This window comes from Dendrobates tinctorius, unplaced genomic scaffold (assembly GCF_039654945.1).
Source record: "Dendrobates tinctorius isolate UK_male_01 unplaced genomic scaffold, ASM3965494v1 ptg000074l, whole genome shotgun sequence".
NCBI classification, from domain to species: Eukaryota; Metazoa; Chordata; class Amphibia; order Anura; family Dendrobatidae; genus Dendrobates; species Dendrobates tinctorius.
Window position 1 is genome coordinate 18,923,829 of NW_027361742.1, and position 23,957 is coordinate 18,947,785.

Consider the following 23,957-nt stretch of genomic DNA (forward strand, 5'->3'; position numbering starts at 1 on the left):
TTCAACGGACAGTCCATGGATCCACTGGTCAAAGTGGGTCCTGAGTCCTTGCACCACATCACTGTAGCTATCATGTGGGCCACGTTGGAGGTGCCGGAACTTCTTTCGGTATACCTCAGGGGTCAGCCGGTATTTGGCGATCAGCGCCTGCTTTATGGCGTCATAGTCGTCATCGGCTTCTGGCGGAAGAGAAGCAAATGCCTCCAGGGCTTTGCCTTTTAGCCCTGGGGTCAAGTACCTTGCCCATTGGTCTCTAGGCAGCTGGTACTGTCTGCAGGCTTTCTCAAAGGCTCGCAGAAATGTGTCCAAGTCCCCATCCTTTTCCATTACGGGAAAATGCTCTGGCCGGGGTTTAGGAGTCTGGACGCTGCTGGGCTCACGGCTTCGGGCTGTGGGGGCATTCCACCCCCGCTGGAGCATCTCCAGCTCATGGGCCCTCTGAGCTTCAGCTTGGCGCTCACGTTCGGCTTGGGCCTCCTGCCGATATTGCTGGATCAGCCTCACCCGCCCATCCCTGTCTTCGGCGGGGAGTTCGTCCAAGGCCATTTGCAGATAGGGGTCCACCCCGTTCTGGTTGAATGTGGGGCCAGCGCTCAGGAGTGGAGCCTCTGCTGCAGCCCCATGGCAACTTGGGCCAACTTCTGCGCTCGCTGGATTCTGGCCGTTGTCCAGCTGCACTAGAGCCGCGATCATTTGATCTTTGGTTCCTCCTGCGGCGTCTATGCCTCGGTACGTGCATAACCCAGCAAGGGTGTCCTTTTTCTGCTTCTGATACCACTCCACTGTCATCGCCGCCATGGTTGCCAAATAAAAGATAGAAAAAGAAAAACGAAGAAACGGGAGGGGGATACTTGCAAGTACACACTAATGTCTCAGGACTAGTAACCACTGAGTCTGTTCTCCAAAACCTATGATGCAGGATTCCCGCAGGAACCGTGCAGGTCTTTAGTGAGAGGAATGATTGCTCAAACCAAATCACTAATGCTCTAGGATTATCCCACCGCTCTGCCACCAATATGTGACGAACAGCCCACGGCCGTTCGTCCACTTACGGGCGACACTAACGGGAGTCCCGCTGCCACCAAAACTCGACGGACAGCGGACCCTGTGTCACCACTATGTCACAGTCCCACCACTGACACGGGTGTATCAGCGGACGGAGGGGCGTGACACAATGCCGGCACACGGCTATCACAGGCGCAGTGGGGCTTATCTTAGTTATCCCAACACTGGCACCATGTGACCAAAAATATCCAGCAAGCTAATCTCGCTCTACAATTTGCCGCAGGGGGAGTTTAATTTGGATGCCCCACCACTGCTATCAATCTTCCAAGTACTGCGGGGATTTATGTATATCCCACTTTCCCAGTTCCACTTTGGAACTCACAGCTCTCCGGCGCCCCCCTTACCCTCAGGTCAGTCAGGGAACTGCACCTAGGATAATTGGTCGCCGGACGGGCTGCCTGTTGTGAACCGGCAATTAGGCTTCTGCAGTAAGGGAATTATCAATGCTGTGGCTGAAGCCCCTTACTCAGCAATATAAGACCCTTCTAGACTGCCAGCCAGCCGTAATAGCCATACACAACGCGCTGCCACCAGTCACGGTTACTTAATTCACAGTGTTAAATTAAGAGGGTCCGTGGCAAACCCCTTGAATTAGTAGCGATTATCTATCAAAGGCGTATAGTTCGATTCTTAGAGCATGGAGACAGATCTAAATAATTTCATTTATTTTCCGAAAGAGGACAGTGATTACAGATAAAAGTTGCTATAAAATTGAGACATAAAATATGTACAGTACAGGTATAAAATAAAAGTGGAGAAAACAAAGAGATTACACTCACAGTTCCATATTGTTCCTTAGGCAGACCATGCGGCTTTAAGGGGGGAGGAGCCACACGTCTCCATTCATCTGGAGTTCTTGTCAGCACCGACTCTGCAGCTGTTCTGACCTGGTTTGCCCAGGAAATGCCTTATAGACTTTCCTATGTGACATCACGGAGAGGTGCATTCTGGGTTGATCCCACCTCTCTTATCCAAGTTATGTTTTGGCTACAAAACTTAGATTAGCTATAACTTTATGGGAGAAGCTGGTATGGACTCATCAGTGGTATCATGTTTCCCAGCGTAATGAGCCCATCAAGAAAACATCAAACATCTATGCGATATGACCGTCCATTTGGGCGCAAATCATATCTCAGGTTCTGGACATCCGAGAGTTTTGCAACAGGCACCACAGCGAAGCTGGGTCTGCTCGGATCGCAGAAATATGATTTTCATATCTCTACTGGGTATGGTTTTCGTAATATGACTTTTATGTTTCCCATATACCGGCATACAGCCTGTGTTTTTCCGAACAAAGGGATCCCTTCCCCCTGCTCTTCGAGAGGAAGTTGGTTTAAGGTTTCAGAGCTAGCCCAGGCAGGGGGGCACTGGTCAGTGTGTGAGTGAGCCATGGGCGAAAAGAGGAGGGGGGAAGGTGCTGCATGAGCTGACAGCCTGCATTGGCATAGAGGGCTGGATTTTTCTGGAAAGTTACAACAGAAAACATCATATTTTGTAGACAAAACCCCATACCTCACAGACATTGTACATCACAGAGGAGGTCCAATTTTCTTGGGTAACGGGCTAAAGTTGGACTCAGTGAAGGTGTCTTCAGTTTTCAACTGGCCAGCTGATATTGAGGTCAAGTCTGAAGCTTCCAGGTCCCTGCTTTCTGCCAATCAGGAGTAGGTCCAAGTCCTTGCACTCTCTGTGTTGGAAGCTGACCTTGTCGGGCACCAAAAGACGGCACTCTATGATTCGTGATGGCATGCCTACTTCACCTTACATGAAGGATCTCATGTCAGCCTGGACTGTGGGTGGTCCTGTACTCCTTCAGGTCACTCTGGCAGGCTTGAGGAAGAGGGGCCGTAAAAGGGGGGTACTGCAACAACCCTGCTGGCATTGCTGCATGGCCTCCCATCCCCCACTCATCAACTTTCTCACTGCTCCAGGTCATGCTGTGATTTCTCTCTGCCGCCAGCTCCTTGACTTGTCTCTTGTTTGCTATGTTCATGTTTCCTGACTGTGTGGATAGGGGGGCAGCACCTCAACTCTCTGCTTCTTATGGAGTCAGGGTGCACCTGGCTAATGTGTCCCTGACCAATTACCTAGAGCCCTCTACTATTTAGGGCTGCCCCACCCACTGGAACATTGCCTGAGCAATGTCTAAACTCAGCTAGTGTTTTGCTGCTGAGTAAGCCAGGCCCTGTTCTGTGTTTCTCCTTCTCTGGAGGCTACACTCCTAGCTTTGTCTTGTGCCTGTCTGTCTGCCCTCCAGGAGGCAGAATATCCTGGTCTCTGTGCTATAGCTGCTGACGTTGTCTTGCCTAGTACCTCCGTCCGCACTGGTCCTTGAGTCTTTGTCCCTGTACTTTGATCACTGTCCTACCCCTGCCTCATTGTCTTTGGGTTCTTTTCCTGCTGTGCCTTTCCCTGTGTCCTCCCTGTCTGTACTCTGCACCTTTGCAGCTCTGCCTGCTCTGCACCCATGCAGCTTTGCCTGCTCTGCACCCTTACAGCTTTGCCTGCTCTGCACCCTTGCAGATCCACCTGCTCTGCACCCTTGCAGCTCCGCCTGTTCTGCACCCTTGCAGCTCCGCCTGCTCCGCACTCCTTCAGCTCCGCCTACTCCGCACTCCTGCAGCTCTTCCTACTTCCCACTCTTGCGGCTCTGCCTGCTCTGCACTCCTGTGGCTCAGTTCCTAACCTGCTTTGCTATACTCCACTCTCTCCTGTCAATACCCGTACCTGCTCCTCCTGTGTGAACAGGTCCAATCCTGTTCCATCATACTCCACTCCATCCTTCCTATACCGGTACCTGCACCTACTGTGTGATGAGGCCCCTACCTGTTCCTTCTCATACCACACCAGCCTGCCCTGTGTCTCAGTCATGCCAGCCTGCCCTGTGTCTCAGCCGTGCCAGCCTGCCCTGTGTCTCAGCCGTGCTAGCCTGCCCTGTGTCTCAGCCGTTCCTGCCGTGCCCACCTGCCTGCCAGTCACTTGCATCTGACCAAGTGTCCTGTCCCCAAATGGGATCAGCAGTAACAGTCAGACACCACCCTGGATTGGCTCCTGGCAGATGCCTGCCGCACAACCCTGACCTCACCATTGGAGGCTCCAGAGAAGACCAAAGACCAAAGAAGCTGTCTTAGTCATGCCCCTTCCAGAGTAGTCTGGTCTGTGGCACAGTGGGGCCACAACCCCCAGCTCGCACCAATCAGCCAAGGTGCGAGCTTGACAGGGGATGTAGTATTGGCCACTAGAAATGAACAAATTGATTTGTGGCAAATAGAATTTGTGTTGAATTTAATTATATTTTCAGATTTCAGGAAATTTGAATAATTTGCTATTTGATTTACATGAATCACTTAAAAAAATGCCTGTCAGGAGTTTACACATTACAGAACATTGTATAAGTCACAGACATGATCTCAGGCATGACTATCCATGCTTCTCTATTAAGATCTGCAACTGTCACATGACTATGTATTGTGCAGCCAATCAGGACAGACCTCATAGCCTGTAAAAAAAAGCTGAGGCAGAGAATGCAACAGACATTTTAGGCTGGGTTCACACATAGTGGAACTCTCGCGGAAATTACAGCGAGAATTCCGGAATTCCATTCCGCGGGAAAATCGCATTTTAAATTCCCGCTATTTTCCCGCGGAAAAACTATCATTTTGCAAGCATAATTAGCTTGCAGAATTGCTAGCGTTTTCCAAGCGATCTGGAGCATCGCTTGGAAAACTGATTGACAGGTTGGTCACACTCGTCAAACATAGTGTTTGACGAGTGTGACCAACTTTTTACTGTTGAGGCCGCCTATGTGGCATCAATAGTAAAAGATAGAATGTAAAAAATAATAATAAAAAAAAATATTGTCATTCTCACCTTCCGACATCCCGCGCAGCCTTCCCGCCTCTTTCCACGCTCCCAGTCCCAGTAATCCTTTGCTACAATTACCGCGATGACGTCTGTTCTCGCGGGATCGCGACGTCTCGCAGTCATTCGCAATGACGTCGCGCGAATGACCGCGAGACTTCGCGATCCCGCGAGAACGGACGTCATCGCTCGCAAAGGCTTACTGGGACCGAGAGCGTGGAGAGAGGCGGGAAGGCTGCGCGGGAAGTCGGAAGGTCTCAATAACAATATTTTTTAATTTAAATTCTATTTTTTACAGGGATATGGTACCCAAAGCCTGGAGGACAGTCTCCTCTCCTCTGGACCGTGGGTACCATCCGCTAATGTTCTGCTTACTTTTCGCATAGTGTGCACAACCACATGCGGAAAGTAAGCAGAACAATGCATTCCTATGGGTGCGGGATCGCCGAGATTCCACGAAATTAATGAGCGTTTTTTACCGCGAAGCAATTCCGCCGCGGTAAAAACTGCAGCATTAGCACAGCATTGCGGAATCCCATAGGAATGCATGGGATGCTTATTTTTCGCGTTTTTGCGGCAAAATCAAGCGGTTAAAACCGCCGCGGAAGCGCGAAAAAAACGCCACGTGTGAACTCAGCCTTAGGGTAGTTTAGGATAATGGAATTTCTATCACTTTTTATTTTTTATATTTCTGTTGAAAAGCTCCGTTTGTGCCACTGTATCAAAGGATTTGTCTAAATTAATTCTTCAAGAGCACACTTCTCCTTTGCCTCACGACTTTCTACTTGCTGGAAACTGTGTGCTTCTGATGATTGAATGTTGAGATGAATGGCATGGTTGTTTTGTTGCTAGTCTGCACTGCATGCTCTTCCCTGTTGCAAGCAGAGGCAGCTTTGCCTCTGCAGCATTGACAGGCTGCAGATGTGCCAATAACCTAGGCAAAATTATAAAGCTTTTCATTTTTGAGAATAAAGATTATAGCTCAGCAGTATAACCTAAAGCGAAAACCTTAAAACACTGAACAAAAACTCAAGACAGTGATGTGTTGTACAATTGTGGACAAAAGTTTTGAGACTGACAAATTTTGGCTTCAACAAAAGTTTGCTGCTGCATTGTTTTCAGAGATTTTCGTCAGATGTTTCTATTTTGCAGGTCCTAAGACATATACAGGTGCTTTTCCCAAAATTAGAATATCATCAAAAAGTTAATTTATTTCAGTTCTTCAAGACAAAAAGTGAAACTCATATATTATAGTGAGTTATTACAAAGAGTAATCTATTACAAGTGTTAATGTTGATGATTATGGCTTACAGCCAATGAAAACCCAAAAGTCATTATCTCAGTAAATTAGAATAATTAGCAGAAATACTTGCAAAGGCTTCCTAAAGCCCCCGTTACACACTGCGATATCGCTAACAATATCGCTGTAAAGTCACCGATTTTGTGACGTTGCAGCGATATTGCTAGCGATATCGCTGCATGTGATACTTACCTCCGACCGGCTCCCCCGCTGGTAATCGCTGATCACGCGAGAAGCTGCTGGATCATTTCTCGTCGTCCACTTCCTGCGGCGCTTCCTGCTGTGACGACGAGCGACGCGTGGAGCCGGGCGGGAGGACGCAGGATCGCCATGTCTGACAGGTAAGTAGCGACCCCCGTCCCCAGCGATGTCGCTAGTGAGATCTGCCTGAGTGGCAGCTCACTAGCGACCACCCAGCGATGCACCAGTGATCCTGCCTGCGTCATATCGCTAGTCGGGATCGCTGGTGCATTGCTAGGTGTAACTAAGCATCTAAAAAGGTCCCTTAGTCTATTTCAGTAGCTCCACAATCATGGGGAAGACTGCTGACTTGACAGATGTCCAGAAGGCAGTCATTGACACATTCCACAAGGAGAGTAAGCCACAAAAGGTCATTGCTAAAGAAGCTGGCTGTTCACAGAGTGCTGTATTCAAGCATATGAATGGAAAGTTGAGTGGAAGGAAAAAGTGTGGTAGAAAAAGGCGCACAAGCAACTGGGACAACCGCAACCTTGAAAGGATGGTTAAGAAAAAGCCATTCAAAAATTTGGGAAGATTCACAAGGAGTGGACTGCTGCTGGACTCATTGCTTCAATAGCTACCATACACAAATGTATTCCAGTGACAGCCCCAAATCCTGAAAGATCTGGAGAAGATCTGTATGGGAAGAATGGGCCAAAATCTCTGCTGCAGTGTCTGCAAACTTGGTTGAGAACTACAAGAAACATCTGACCTTTGTAATTGCAAACAAAGTTGTTATGGACTGTCTTGGTTTGGACCAGTGGTATCGCAACCACTAGGGGCAGCAGCATCAGGTAGCATAGCAAGGGATAGCCAGAAGTTGGTACACAGGAACAGCAATTTAGTTTGAAGGAATAAGCAGGAATCGTAGTCAGGGATAACCAGAAGCCGGTACACAGGAACAGCAAAGTAGTATCTTGAAGCTAAGCAGCAGGTTAAATGAAGCTTCACTGGAGGCTGGTAGCTCAATAATCTCGCAAGGAAGGGAAAGTGCTATGCCAGGTTTAAATAGGGTGTTCAATCAGGATGGAGCCAATCAAAACTACAGGGTGGTGACCAACAGGAACTCAGGGTGGAGACCATCAGAAAAATATGAAAAAAGCAGAAAAAGCCAGCTCACCCCTCTGGTAATCCAGGAGCTCAAGCACGGAAACCTGCAGTGCATCAGGATAAATGTGCAAATGAATAAAAGAAATCCAGCTTCCCGTTCCTGGAGAAATTTCCTTTATTGGGCAAAGTATATAAAATCCAACTTCATATCAGCATATTATCACCACCGAAGGTGGGACAGAACAGACGCGTTTCGAGCTTAGCAGCTCAGAGAGCAATGATTAAGGCTGGTTTCACACTTGCGGAAAAAAACGCATGCGTTTTTTCCCCCTATCTTTTACATGGGTGCGCATAGGTGCGCATACACATGCGTTTGTATGCGTTTGTATGCCCATGCGTTTTTTTGTAGTGTGCGCTCGGGCACACAAAATGCATCCTGTTGCATTTTTTGTGCGTCCAACTTGCCCCCAAAAAACGCATGTGCATGCAATGCGTTTTTTTTACAGCAAAACACCCATTATAGTCTATGGGTGCGCATACGTGCGCATTGTAATGTGCACGTATGCGCAAAAAAACACATGCTTTTTTTAAAAAAAAATGCACCAAAACCTGCAAAAAAACGCACACAAACGCATGATGCGTTTTTTTCATGCGTTTGTGTGCGCAAAAAACAAACAGCAAAAAACACAAGTGTGAAAGTAGCCTAAGAGCTGCTAAGCTCAAAACGCATCAGAAACAACATAGGTATAAGTATTTGGGTTTGCACAGAACTGTCCATTGAGCTGAATAGCTCAGAGGGAAGAGCTGCCATCTGGTGCACAGGAGCTGCTGGGTGCGAATCATGACAAAAGGTTTCTGTACTAAATATTAAATTCTGTTTTTCTATTGCATCAAATACTTATTTCATGCAATAAAATGCAAATTAATTATGTAAAAATTATACAATGTGATTTTTCTGGATTTTATTTTTAGATTCTGTCTCTCACAGTTAAAGTTTACCTACAATAAAAATTACAGACCTCTCCATTCTTTATAGATGGGAAAACTTGCTAAATCTGCAGTGTATCAATTATTTATATTTGTCAATTGCTTTCAAAGACTAGTCCAGAAGCATCTTTACATGGCCAGTCCAATCCTCCATTACAGATAAATCAGAGTTTGAATTCATAAGTAAATGAGGTTGATTAGCAATTTATAGATTTGTAGACTCTGTCTGTCAAGGGTGTATCAAATGCAACAGTCACTCTACTTCTGGCTGCAGAAGGTCTCTGTGTTTGGCATTGCAGACGCCGTCTTAATTTTTCTGACTTTTAGACACAGTGGAAACCTCCCTCTGCCTCTGATTGACACTCCTGACCTGGGTGTTTATAGATTCTCAGTCTGCTTCAGGGAGCCGCCGGTGATATCCACATTTTCCCTTGTGAAGGCTGCTCAAGTTAATTTCTCCCCCCTTGTTTGTCTTCCTTCTTGTCTTTAGTGTACAGTGTGGACTGACCAGTGCTCATCCCCCATTACCTATTCAGGACCTAGCTCTTGGCATATACAGGGCTTAGGTTTCCTTCTTGGCGATTGGTGTGGAACCAATATAGGGACGGTAAGGCAGGTAGGGTGATATTAGATCTACCTAGGGATCTCCACTCCCCTTTTCCCTAGTGTTTGGGCTTCCTTCCCCTCATCCCTTCCTATTGCACTTAGTCTTCCCACACTGTGCATGACAGTGTCACTCCAGCTGTATTCCCCACCAAGCACCACATCTTTCTGCTTGTTTAATGTTCTCTTTGCTTGAAGTCACACAGCATAGAGGCCATCAGTCAAGCAAAAGGAAGTGGCACTGAACAAGGAATATATAGAGCTGTAGTGACAGAGGCTTCAGATCTTTAACCTCATTGGCGTTTCTATTCAAACACTGATTTCTCACTAATGGAGGAGTGAGCTGGCTATGTAGAGTGCTGGACAGGTATTACTGGATTTATCTTTGAAAAAGCTACCTGTGCATAAAAATAGTTTGAGGGGTGAAATCCTGCTGACAGATTCCTTTTAACTGCAACACCAGATATGGTGTTCACATTGTTTTAGGACTATGATTGGGGATTTCACTGATCTTCACTGTTAGGGTAAGGTGTCTTGTTCGCATTGCGGCTGTGGCTGAGAACTTCAGCAGCCAGGTGACTCTGTGGTTTTGCCTATGAAATAATTGTGTAACTTAGGATTGGAAACAATTGTTTCACCTGCAAAACTGAGAGGTCATAACAGTTGGTCACGTGATGTGGCCATGATGCAAATGCCACTACTGTCCTTACCCAAACGGATGCTCTCTGAAATCCCCTATTTCAGTCTTAAAAGACTGTGCGCGGTAGTTTTGTAAAGATTAAATACCCTGCCACCTTGTGAATTTTCGTGTTTAGGGTTGTTCTTATCTCATTGAGCAGAATCAAGGAATTATGATTTATTTTGCATATTTTTGTAGCTGGATTCAATAACTATAAATTGAAGAATATTAAATATTAGCAATATTATTTCTGTCATACCTAGGATCTCAGTACTTGCACTCTAGGAGATATACAACAGGGCTTTAGGGTATGCTGAAATGTGCCTATGCTTCTAAACTATGCTCTAAGGAGTATACAAATTGCCTCTTCTGAGAGGAAGAGAACTTGAACCCTTTAACAAGCCTTGCCACATGATTTTTAGGATTACTACTTACAATAGGTGGCGCGAGAGATCTAGTCCTCTTCCTCTCTGAAGAAGCAATTTGCATATTTAATTTCCCAGAGGAACATTGCATGGCTTATAACCCTCCTCACATTGGCATGCCAGGCTGAGCATGTCACTCTCCACAAGGGTAAGCGTTACGACTTGGATCCTGGATCTAATTGGTAATATTTCTCCTTCTGAAAAGTAAGGAGACTTATGCAGTCCTCTTCTGGGAATTTAAATATGCAAATAACCCCTTCAAGGAGGAAGAGCACTGGTGCTCTAGTGCCATCTGATCTGGATAGCTATCCTAATAGACAATATCAAGTCTTGCCATATGATTTGGAATAAGAGGCTAATCCATAAACTCAATAAGTAGACATGTACTGTATTTCGGAGTTGTTTGTCCCTCTTCAGTGCAAAGCAGGAGGAGGGGGGGTCTAAAGTGTATTTGAATATTTAAATTCCTAGGGGAGCAATGCATAGCCTATAAGTCTTACACTGACTTGGCATTCTCCACAAGGAGAAGCTTTACCCCTTAGACCTCATGTTAGAGGCTTATTACTAGAGTTGAGCGAAACGGGTCAGTAAAATTCATAAGTCGCCGACTTTCGATAAAGTCGGGTTTCGCTGATCGAAACCCGACCATAGCGTGAGGTCGGCCATGAGGTCGCCGACCCGCGCGCCATCGGCAGCAGCCACCACCATCTTAGAGAAGGGCATTCGTGTGATTGGCTTGCTTTGTGTGGCGTCACAGTGGCAATAAAAGCCCTGACCGCTGACCACCATTTTACTTCTGCCGATCTTAGCATAGGGAGAGGTTGCTGCCGCTGATTCTCAATAGGGAGAGCGTTAGGCAACAAAGAAAAGAAAAACTGTGCTTCTTCTGATAGCGATTTCAACAGTACAGTTAGTGTGCAGTGACAGGGGAGGATTTTTGTGCGTGCAGCAGCGCTGGTGGTTATTAGGCTGCCTTATAAGGCTACCTGATAGCTGCATTGCTGTGTGCACGCTGCTGTGCATACTGCTTTTTTAAAAGCAAAAAAACTTTTATTCTGATTTTCTGCACAGTTACAGAGCATTCATTTTTTCATACACCGTATAGAGGTGTACGCTCCTCACACACTACCGTGTACCGGCTGGTATCGCAGACATATGCATGCTGTGTGTGACTCTGTAAAAAAATAGGCGGAGATTTCAAATTTTCCATACATACACCGTATAGAGCTGTCTGCTTCTCAAACAGTATCGTATATCTGCTGTATGTATTGCAGTCAAATCTATACAGAGACAGTGTGTGTGTGTGTGTGTGTGTGTGAGAGACTCCGTAAATACATATACGGACATTTCAATTTTTCCATACACCGTATAGAGCTGTTCGCTTCTCAAATAGTATCGTATATCTGCTGTTTGATAATGGTCAAATCTATACAGAGACAGCGTGTGTGTGTGACTACGTAAAAAAATAGATGGAGATTTAAAATTTTCCATACTTACACCGTATAGAGCTGTCCGCTTGTCAAACAGTATCATTTATCTGTTGTTTGATGATGGTTAACTCTATACAGAGACAGTGTGTGTGTGACTCCGTAAAAAAATAGATGGAGATGTAAAAATCTCCATACATACACCGTGTAGAGCTGTCCGCTTGTCAAACAGTATTGTATATCTGCTGTTTGATCACGGTCAAATCTATACAGAGACAGCGTGTGTGTGTGACTCCGTAAAAAAATAGATGGAGATTTAAGATTTTCCATACATACACCATATAGAGCTGTACGCTCCTCACACACTACCATGTACCGGCTGGTATCACGGACAAATACATGCTATCTGTGTGTGACTCCTTAAAAAAACAGACGGAAATTTAAAATTTTCCATAAATGCACCAAATACAGTGGTCCGCTTTTCAAACAGTATCGTATATCTGCTGTTTAGATTATGGTCCAATCTATACAGAGACAGCGAGTGTGTGTGAGTCCGTAAATACATAGACGGACATTTCCATTTTTCCATACACCGTATAGAGCTGTCTGCTTCTCTAACAGTATTGTATATCTGCTGTTGACTCCGTCAAAAAATAGATGGAGATTTAAAATTTTCCATACATACATCGTATAGAGCTGTCTGCATCTCAAACAGTATTGTATATCTGCTGTTTGGATTATGGTCAAATCTATACAGAGACAGCGTGTGTGTGACTCCGTAAAAAAATAGACGGAGATTTAAAAATTTCCATACATACACTGTATAGAGCTGTATGCTCCTCACACACTACCGTGTACCGGCTGGCATCATGGACAAATACTTGCTATCTGGGTGTGAATCCGTAAAAAAATAGATGGAGATTTTCATTTTTCCATACATACACCGTATAGAGCTGTCCGCTTCTGATACAGTACTGTATATCTGCTGGTTGGATTACGGTCAAATACATACTGGGAGAGCATGTGTGACTAAGGAAATATATACGGAGATTAAAATTTTTCCTACACCTTATACAGCTGTACGCTCCTCATACAGTACCATGTATCTGCTGGTATTTTTGTTACATTTTCACAAACATGAGGAAGTATGGTGGAAGAGGTTGTGAACGTGGGTGGGGGGGCAGCTGGTACTGATGGTGGTGGTGGTGCATCTGCTGGTTATGCCAAAAGCACAATAGGCCTGCATCATTGTCTGGCACAAGAAGGCCTGTAAGGTTCCCTTTTCTGGGAGTAGGAAAACCGCTTTTAAAGCCGGAACATCAGGAACAGGTTTTGGCTTACATTGCCGAAACAGCCACCAGCTCTATTGCCTCCTCTTCTGAACTTTTCAAAACCTGCAAGCACTGAGTCGTCAGTGCAGGGTTCTGGTCAGGAAAAACACCTTTCCTTGTGTCCTTCACCCCCACCAAAAGGGAAGGATGCAGTAGCCCACACTTCAGATTACTCCATGGAGCTCTTTTCACATACCATGCCTATCAAGTCAAATCGTGAATTCCCCAGTCCAAGATGAATCTGACATGGAGTGCACTGATGCACAGCCACTGCAAGATTTTTCTGCTGGCACATTCACTCAGAGCACTACATTGTCCTCGCAGTGTACTGAGGCAGAATCAGACCCTGATGAAACTCCGGTGCCCTTCCTGCATACTATACCACCTTACACGGTGACACAGAGGAAGGTGCAGATGAAATTGAAGAGGAGGTGATGGATGACCCAGTTGTTGACCCAGACTGACATCCATTAGGGGAAGAGGGTGCTGCTGGCAATAGCTCAGATGAGGAGAAGGATCGGCAGCAGGCATCGACATCGCAGCAGCGGTTATCTGGCAGGCCTGTAGCTGTCCAAAAACGTGGAACAAAAACCAAAAGAGTTGCAGGACAGCTTGGCCACACGGTCAAATTAGCACAGCGTGCAAGCCCTGAAAATTTATACCATAGTAGGAAGAGTGCAGTGTGGCACTTCTTTGTACAAAATCCTACTGATGAGGCAAAGATTATCTGTAAGAAGTGCGGAAGGACCTTTAGCCGAGGGAAAAATCTCCGAAATTTGAATACCAGTTGCATGCTTAGACATTTAACCACCATGCACTTGCAAGCATGGACAGACTACAAAACCTCAGGTACCACATGTGCACCTGCTCCGACTGAAGGTAGCCAGCAACGCTCCATCGCTTCCCCCACTGTAAGACCACCGCCACCGGTAAGCACACCACCAGCAAAAAATGTTGAGGTGTCGTCGCAAGGCCAAAGCAGTCAGGGAATCACAATGGTTTTGCAACAAAACACTGAATCACCACCAACACCATCACCAACCCCCTCTCAGTCCTTCCGGTCCACCGCTAGTTCCCCCATATACAGCTCTCAAGTCCAGCTCACCCTAGCAGACACTCTGAGTAGGACAAGAAAGTACTCATCCTCTCATCCGCGTACACTGGCCTTGATTGCCTACATTGCCAAACTGATCTCATTAGAGATGATGCACTTCCGTTTGGTTGAAAGCGAAGCTTTCCGAGAGCTCATGGCCTACGCTGTCCCACGCTATGACCTACCCAGTCGGTACTTCTTTTCTCGAAAAGCCATCCCTGCCCTCCACCTTCATGAGAAAGACTGCATTGTCCATGCACTCAAACAATCAGTGAGTGGAAAGGTGCACCTCACAACAGATGCATGGTCCAGTAGGCATGGCCAGGGCCGTTACGTGTCCATCACTGCGCGCTGAGTTAATGTGGTGGATGCAGGCTCCAAAGGGGACAGCGGCGGTGGCACAGTGCTGCCTAGCCCACGGTATAGGAAACAGTTCGCTGTAGACATTCGACCCTCCTCCTCCAGAAGCGAAAGCTCGTCGACAGAGCACAGTCGCACGAGCACTCCATCCGCAGCTGCCAGTGTTGCACACGAGGTGTCCCACTATCGAACATCTAGTGGTAAGCGGCAGCAGGCTGTTTTAAGGCTGATGCCTTTGGGCGACAACAGACACACCGCGGAGGTACTGGCCGACTACTTTCTGTGAGAAACTGAGTAATGGCTGGGCAGTCTACATCTTGAGCCAGGTAAGGTAGTCATTGATAATGGCCAGAATTTTGTGGCAGCCATAGCCCTTGCAAAACTCACACACATACCTTGCCTGGCTCACACTTTGAACCTGGTGGTGCAGTGCTTCCTAAATAATTATCCGGAGTTAACAGCCCTGCTCCAAAAGGTGCAAAGACTGTGCTTGCACATCCGTCGCTCGCCCGTACACTCCAGTCGTATGCAGAAGCTGCAGTGATTGCTCCACCTCCCCAAGCACCACCTAATCATAGACGTTGCAACTAGGTGGAACTCCGACCTGCACATGGTGATGTGTGAAGAGAGGCAGGCTGTAATGCATTTGTAGGAGGATACACAGGCAGGCAGTTTGAGGGCAGACATGGAGTTGTCGGGTGTGCAGTGGTCAAAGCTGAAAGACCTCTGTAAAGTCCTTCAGCGTTTTGAGGAATGCACACGGCTGGTAAACGCAGATGACGCCATCATAAGCATGAGCATCCCACTTATGCGTCTGCTCATGCAAAGTTTGACGCACATTAAGGATCAGGCGTCTGCAGCGGAGGAGGAACAGGGGGAGGAGGAGGAGGGAAGCCTTGATGACAGTCAACCATTGAAGTGCTCCGACTTTTTTTGCTCTAGTCGGACGAGTTTCATCTGAAACAAATTTTGTTTCATGAAACCCGATCCGACCAAAGTCGCTCAACTCTAGACCAGACACATCATGATAGGCAGTGAGGACCATATCTACATCTCTCCCTGTGATCACAATTTGATGGAGACGAGTAACAGTGATGGGATCCATGCTACTGCGATACAGCAATCCTTTCTTCACAAATAACTGTTTTTGCTGTCTCCACAAAGTAATTGAGGGACAGCATCGCCTCTGCAAAATCTACCGGGAGGTTTTCCCGTGATTAGTAATTCCCAAATTTCTGCAAACACTCGACTTTCTGTCTGTACTTGTATCCTTCTAGTTTCCAGTAGCGGAGAGTCTGGACTGGCTTATTGAGACTGAAATATCTACGAAGATTTAAAAGTACCCCAACAATGTATACTGGTGTACGCTTCGAATACATTTCCCTTTCTCTACTTTTTATATTCTGGTGTAATCCATACTGAGCCTGTGAGTGTCTGTTTCTGACTCCGGAATTATAGAGGGAAATTTACAATTACCCCTAGACTGGATACACCTGGTATCTGCTGATACAGTACCTTTGTTCTAAATTTTTTATTACGGTATAATCCATACTGAGTGAGCGTGTGTGGTTTCCTTCTATATATACGGAGATAAAAATTTTACCCTATACTATATACAGCTTCTATCTTGTTATACAGTACCTTTGTTCGACATTTAGTATTACGTTCAAATCCATACTAAGTGAGCATCTGAGGGTGATTACGGGAATATCTATACGGCGATTTAAATTGTACCCTATAATATATATACTCGCTATCTTGTTATCCAGTACCTTTTTTTCAACATTTTGTATTATGGTCAAATCCAGACTGAGTGAGCGTCTGAGGGTGACTTCGGAAATATATACCGAGATTTCAAATTTGCCCAACACTGTGTACAGCTCTATGCTTCTGATATAGTACCCTTTTTTGCTATTTTGTTTCTGGTATAATCCATAATGAGCCTGTGAGCATCTGTCTGTTACTCCGGAAATATAGTTGGAGATTTAAGATTACACCAACACTGTATACAGCTGTACGCTTGTGATACATTACCTATTTACTGCTTTTTATATTCTTGTCTAATCCATACTGGGCCTGAGAGCATTTGTGTCTGCCTCCTGAAATATATACGGTCATTCAGAATGTTTAAACTATACTATATATACCTTGTATCTGGTGATACTGTGCCCTTTTTCAACTTTTTATATTGTGTAATCCATACTGAGCCTGTGAGCGTCTGTGTATGGACTCATGAAATATATACAGAGATTTACAATTATCCCTAGACTGTATAGAGCTCTACGCTTCTGATACAGTACCATATATCTGCTGCTATTTTGGGTACATTTTCACAAAAATTAGTAAGTATGGTGGAAGAGGCTGCAGACGTGGGCGTGGGGGGCCAGCTGGTACTGATGGTGGTGGTGATGCATCTGCTAGTAGTGGCAAAAGCACAATAGCAGCTAAGGCAGGAGGTGTTGAGCCTGCGTCATGGTCTGGCTCCGGAAGGTCTGTAAGGCTCCCTTTTCTGGGAGTAGGTAAACTGCTTTTAAAGCCAGAGCATCAGGAACTGGTTTTGCCTTACATTGCTGAAACAGCCTCCAGCTCTATCGCCTCCTCTTCTGAAGTTTCAAAAAATGCAAGCACTGAGTCGTCAGTGCAGGCTTCTGATCAGGAGCAACCCCTTTTCTTGGGTCCTTTACCCACACCAAAAGTGAAGGATGCGGCAGCCCACACTTCAGATTACTCCATGGAGCTCTTTTCATATACCATGCCTGGGTTCATTCTAAATGGGGCACATTATATATGGAGCATTATTTTGGCCCATAAGACACTGGAGCATCATCCATGAGGCCCATCATATATGTGGAGCTCATCACATACTGTATGGAACATTATATGGGACCAATTATTCTGTATGGAGAAATATATGGGGATCATTATTCTGTATGGTGCACCATGTGGAGTAATATACTGTCCATTTTTTGAGCTATTGTAGAATTTAAAATAGATGTCAGTCATGTCATGTAAGAAGTGAAGTATTTTTCATTGTAATATACCTACTGTATATTTCTGTGCCGTATCGGAGCATCATGAATTGTGGTATGTGTTAAAGGGGCGCACTGATACTCTTTGTCCCAGGCCACATGAAAACCTGGAGCCAGCCCTACCCCCCCCATAACTTTAGCCAAATAACCCCCAGTTTTCAATGAGTAACTATTATTAAAAAGTAAATTAAGGTTGACAAGCTTAAGCAATAAGAATTGATGTTGTTGGGATTGAAATGGGCACTGTAGGTGTGTTTACTGTCCTCCACTCCCTGCCGACTTTGCTTCCCCTTTGACTTGCATTGGGTTTCGTGTTTCAGTCGGCCTCTGACTTTTCCCTATAGTTGGCCAATTTCGTTCGACTCGACTTTTGAGAAAGTCGGGTTTCATGAAACCCGACTCGACCCTAAAAAAGACAAAGTCACTCATCTCTACTTATTACCCATCCAAACTAGTCCTCCTGCTTTTCCTGATGAAAGACAAACACCTCAAACCCGTTCCCGCAAATGGAGTGTCTAGTTTGGCTTCTTATCCTAAGTCATGTGGCAAGATTCATTAAACCGTTTATATGGATTTTTAGGATTGCAACATTTAGTAATTGACGCTAGACGTCCTGTCTTCTCTCTGAAGAGGTTATTTTACATTTCTATGGATCATGAACGCACAAACTGTGGCTCGCCACATTCTGCCTGCAGCGCCACTCTTTGGGGCCTCTAACCACATGAACAGAAAAATACTTTTCTGACACGTTACAGGAAATGTGTCAGTAGTATTAAACCTCCTAGGTCGTCAAAATGATTATTTAGGTGTTATAAAGTTGTGGAATAAAACGATACCTTGATATCTGCAATCCGATGCCTTATTCCAGAAAAATCCACATTTTTCTTAATATGTAAATGAGCTGTTAAGATCTATGGGCCGAACATAGATCTCCCTGAGAACCTCTCAGATCTGATTCCTTGAAGGCCGTCAAGTGTATCTTGTACCCTCGAAAGAACCGAGGGGGAGTGCCGCTTAACAGAAAAGCACAGGACCACTGGATTGAATCCTGAGGCATGACAAGCTTATTGTAAATGAAAGGGGCTTTACCAGTGTGAGAAAGGTAATGACTGACAGTCTGCTCTCTTAATCTACATATCTCAATCTGGTAATGCCCCCTTTTATTTACAGTAATTTCTGGAGGCAGATTCTCAGGGAGATCAATGTCCCATTATCTGCTCATTTAATTATGAGAAAAATGTGGGTCTCTCTGGAATAAGACATTGAATCGCAGATATAAAGGTCTCATTCTATTCAGCTTCCTATGACCTACATGGCCATATAGATGGCTTAGGAGGGTTGAGCCTACTGTCAGATTCCTTCTATTTGTGCAGTTGTGTGCAAAAGTTTACATACCCTGGCAGAATTTTTGCTTTCTTGACCTTTTTTCAGAGAATATGAATGATAACACTAAAATGTTTTCTCCACTCATGGTTAGTGGTTGGGTGAAGCCATTTATTGTCAAACTACTGTGTTTTCTCTTTTTAAATCATAATGACAATGCAAAACATTCAAATGACCCTAATCAAAAGTTCACATACCCCATTTCTTAATACCGTGTATTGCCCCCTCTAACATCAATGACATCTTAAAGTCTCTTGTGGTAGTTGTGGATGAGGTTCTTTATTTTCTCAGATGGTAAAGCTACCCACCCTTCTTGGAAAAAAGCCTCCAGTTCCTGTAAATTCCTGGGCTGTCTAGTATGAACTGCGCGCTTGAGATCTCCCCAGAGTGGCTCAATGATATTGAGGTCAGGAGACTGAGTTGACCACTTCAGAATCTTCACTTTGTCCTGCTGTAGTCAATGACAGTTCGACTCGGCCTTGTGTTCTGGATCGTTGTCATGTTGGAACGTCCAAGTACGTCCCGTGCACAGCTTCCGGGCTGATGATTGCAAATTTGCCTCCAGTATTTCCTGATAACGTGCTGCATTCATCTTTCCTTCAGCATTGACCAAGTTTCCTGTGCCTTTGTAGCTCACACATCCCCAAATATCAATGATCCACCACTGTGCTTTACAGTAGGAATGGTGTTCCTTTCATCATAGGCCTTGTTGAACTCTATCCAAATGTAACATTTATGGTTGTGGCCAAAGAGTTCAATATTGGTCTCATTACTCCAAATTACCTTGTTCTGAAGTTTTGAGACTTGTCTCTGTGCTGTTTAGCGTATTGTAGGCGAGATATTTTGTGGCATTTGCGCAGTACTGGCTTCTTTCTGTCGACTCGACCATGCAGCCCATTTTTCTTCAAGTGCCTCCTTATTGTGCATCTTGAAATAGCCACACCGTTAGTTTTCAGAGAGTCCAGTATTTTAGCGATGTTATTTGTGGGGGTTTTTTTGCATCCCATGCAATTTTCCTGGCAGTTGTGGTCGAAACTTTTGTTGGTCTACCTGACCATGGTTTTGTTATTACAAAGCTCCTGATTTACCATTTGCTATTCACAGTTTGAATGCTTCTGGCTGGCATTATCAATCCCTTGGATATCTTTTTCTATCTCTTTCCTGTTTTATACAATTCAACTACCTTTTCCCATAGATCCATTGACAATTCTTTTGCTTTCCCCATGGCTCACAATCCAGATACATCAGTGACTGGATGAAAGATGCAAGAGTCTGTCTGGATCCCAGAAACTCACTCAGCTTTTATGCACACACTCTCATTACAAGCAAACAGGTCACAGGTGAGGATGTTACCTTTAGTAAACCCATTTTCAAACCCATTTGTGTCAACTTCTGGACATGTTATCGGGCCAAAACCACAAGGGTGTGTGAACTGTTGATCAGGGTCATTTGGATGTTTTGGGTTGTCATTATGATTTAAGAAGAGAAAACACAGTAGTTTGACAATAAATGGCTTCACCCAACCACTAACTCTGAGTGGAGAAAAAGTTTTGGTAAAATCATTCATAGTCTCTGAAAAAAAGGCGAAGAAAGCAAAAATTCTGCCAGGGTATTTGAGCACAACTGTAAATGAGCAGCCACACACAGAAGAGTAGTGGCCGTCAGCTGAAGAAAAGGACTGGCAGTACTAATGCAGCACTATGTAAATGGGTCACCCGCCAGGGCAGTGGGGTACTCGGTACCGGGCCGGTATCTCAGAGGGAAGTGTCACAGTAGCGGTGACCCGGTCCGTGGCCCTGGGCATCCATGTAAACGGGGTTAAGAGTGGCTGATTAAAGTTTATAAATGGATGATACGTGACGCCACCTGTGGTGATCGGCAATGAAGGTGTTAAGCAGACACTGCGGTGCAGATCCTCTGGGACAGATGGTGTGGGGCAGCTATGATGTTGTAGCCCTCCACAGGTAGGGCTGTAGTCCCAGGGCAGTGAGGATAGGTGTTGAGGAAGAGGGTGTAGTGTCTGGCACAGAGATGTAGCAGTGCTGGAGAGTTTGCAGAAAGGAGGCAAGGACACCATAGAGTGCAGTTTCTTTTTCCTTTACTTTGCTTGGTAAATGCAGTTCAGAATTCCAGAACTCTGCTCAATCTTCCAGCTCTTCTCCTCACGTCCACACGCGTTGCCCTCCTCACACGAACTAACTAATTTCCCTTTCCTGGCTCCCAGAGAGCAGCTCCTCCCCCAGTTTTGGTTCAGAGCTCCCTCTGCTGGCCTGGAGTTGGAACTGTGCTGTGTGTTGTATTTAACTGATAGAGAGACCCTTCATTGCTTCCAAGCATGACATCACACTCCCAAGGAGGAAGGTAATGCCATTGTGGCGACCATACTCCTGGGGCGCCACATAAACATGTCTGGATGCCTCATACATAGGAGAATGGGGTCTCTTAACCCATCTGGCCATCTGGAGAGAAGTATGTGAATTAGACAGGTGGACCTCCGTGTCTTTTGCTCACTCCTCTGTCGTTTTTGGAAGTTCTGAAACATTAGGCAGTAAGCAGAATACCCATGATTTATTGTAGCTAGCCATGTGCATGTGTAAAGGAGTGAATGATTCACCCATCAGATGCACAGCAAACATGTATGGTGACTCATACATTAGGAATGTATAGTAAGACTTGTATGGACGAATGTTGCCATCTACTGGCAAAAGATAAAAGAGATAGGAACTAAGGGAACAATGCTGGAACTAAAATGTGAAGCTCAGCTGCCCGAAGGGAGAAAAGAGATCAAATGTACAGGGACATGTGATCTACTGTGACACATTTAGAAAATATAACAACCCGTGAAGCCAGCGCAGAGGATGAGTCATTTTTTCTTTTTTTTTTTCGTATATGTACCTACCTACTGTCAATGTAATGCCTTTATGCATCTGTATCTGTACTTGCTCCTGCCTTGCTGCTGTAATGCTCTGAATTTCCCCATGGTGGGACGATTAAAGGATTATCTTATCTTATCTTATTGGCCAGACTTGTATTAAGTCGGATGTGCACTGTCAACTGAATTGGCTTAATAAAAGAAACGGTCAATCAAGTGAGCTGGGAAGGCAGGAAGCCTACTTAAAGGGCAATCGAGTGAGCCGAGGTCAGGAGGCGTAGCAATGATGCGGAAGGGACTTGAGCTGCACTCTAGGAGATGGATGCAGCTGGAATAGCTCATCTGTGCAGAGAGTCCTCAATGTACAGAACTCGTGGTCCAACGGGGAAATAGAGTGGACACTTGTTAGGGCCTGTAGCAGTGACTGAGATTAGGTGACAACCGTACTAGTTACGATACAGACTTTGGGAGAATATGGACCTGTACATTTTTTCTGAAAATATCATTTGGTATATTACCTAGCTCACTTTAGATTGCATTGTATTGTGTAAGACAATGCTTATGTATATATGTGCAACAATAATTCGTAACATTGTAGAGCAGCTCAATGTTTTCTTGTGATTTGTGAATCACCAAATTGCCAGACATCATATTTTTGATCACTTAAACTGTTAAGTAACCAATTTTTTTATGTTACCACTGAGTCTGCAAATTCCGAGCCGTTTCATCTGCGTACCTGTCTACACATGCACAACCTCTTCTTCTTTAGCGCCAATTCACACCATTTTACATTTTTTTGCAAGGTTTTAGAGGAGAATTTTACTGCAAATCTACATAAAAATGCCTCAAATACTCTTTGAATGAGTTTCCTATTAGATTCTGTTCACTCTCTGGCCTAAAGGAGCTTTTCCAATTCAGCTCAGAAACTTATTTAAAGAGTATTAGACAGTTTTTGATGTGGATTTAGGAGCAGAATCTATTTCTAAATCCTCTTAAAAAATATCTGTGTGTGAACGTACCATGAGACTACGTTCCCACAATGAGTATTTGGGAAGATTATGACATTTTAGATTTTCTGTAGTGTTTCTGCACTTTTTAGATAAATTGGATTACGTTTTTTGTTTGCGTTTTTAAATGCATTTTTTACATGCGTTTTTGACCCTATAGATTTTTGTCTCTTTTTGGTATGTCACATTATGCTTTTTTTTAGCATGTCAGTTTTTTCAGCATTTTTTCACCTTTTCACCCATTCAAATGAATGTGAAAAAGCTCAAGGAAAAAAACACATCACAAGTGTAGGCAAAAGAAAAAGAGAAAAAGAGGTTTGGTACTGTGTTAGGCTACTTTCACACTTCAGTTTTTTAGCATCAGGCACGATGCGGCGAAATATGTAAAAACCGGATCCGGCGCCGGTTCCCCCCGGATTCGGTTTTTAACCCATATACTTTCATTTTTGCCGCATTGCGCCAGATGGTCATGCGTCGTGTCCGGCTTTTGCCGGAAACTGCAAAAATTGTCTATCCGGCGGCTGCAAAAAACGTTCCATGCAACGTTTTTTGCCAGTGCCGGACCGCTTTTTTGAACAGCGCATGCCCGGAGAATGTGAATTTTAACCCTGGAAGTGTTTCTCTTTCTATCTCTCTATCTCTCTTGCTCTCATCCCCCCAGATCTCGCTCTCATTCCCCCCGGATTTCGCTCTCATCCCCCCGGATCTCACTCTCATCCCCCCGAATCTCGCTGTCATCCCCCCCGGATCTCGCTATTCCTGGTTTCTGATGCGATGTTTCTTTAAATCTCTGCTGCACCATATCCATCCAAAGAAAAGGATCCGGTGTCTGCGGCTTCTGCCGGATCCGGTTTGGCAACTTTTCGCCGCAGCCCGCCGGATTTTAAAGCCTGAAGTGTGAAAGTAGCCTTAGCCAGTTGAAAAAAGATTGCTCTCAGTGGTAGAAACAAAATGATAATCCTGTAGTTATGATACCTTTTATTGGCTAACAAAAATAAATTAAATGATATTACAAATAAATCACATAGTCTTAGTGGTATATAAGATTTGTTTACGGCCCAAGTGCTCTCCTGTATGTCTATATGAACCGTTTTTCACATTTAGCTTGTCAATATAGTGGTTTTTTTTACCGTACCCTTTATATCTGGCCTGTCTGCTGTGTCTTCAGCAGATTTTGGGTCTCCAGCTATAACTGAACATTTCCACATCATTTGCTTTCACAAGCATCATTATTCTGCCATTAGT

At 44.9% G+C, this 23,957-nt stretch overlaps 1 protein-coding gene across 3 annotated transcripts in view; it reads left to right on the top strand.

The window, feature by feature from the left end:
* The window catches only part of COLGALT2 (collagen beta(1-O)galactosyltransferase 2), a 412,958-nt gene that overhangs the window by 233,108 nt on the left and 155,893 nt on the right, over window positions 1–23,957 (top strand). The window lies entirely within an intron of this gene.